A 265-nucleotide genomic window follows, 5' to 3' on the forward strand; every position below is an offset into this window, starting at 1 on the left:
AGCACCGGAAGCGGCAGGACTTTTGCTGGCTGGGCTTTTGGAAGGCTCGGCTGGGAATTATAAACAGTCCCAAAGCTCTGGGTGACCTGAGCAGCACCTCAGAGCTGGAAAGGGACTGGAGCAGCCCAAGGATTGGAGCCCTGTTTGCTGGAGTGGTTTATCAGTTATCCTGCAGACAAGGGCTCAGGAAGTTGCTTTTTCTGCTGATAAACCACAACTGCCTGGAGACTTTGCAGACAGTTATGCTGGGTAAGATGGAATTTCC

Source organism: Corvus brachyrhynchos, unplaced genomic scaffold, assembly GCF_000691975.1.
Source record: "Corvus brachyrhynchos isolate BGI_N302 unplaced genomic scaffold, ASM69197v1 scaffold220, whole genome shotgun sequence".
NCBI classification, from domain to species: Eukaryota; Metazoa; Chordata; class Aves; order Passeriformes; family Corvidae; genus Corvus; species Corvus brachyrhynchos.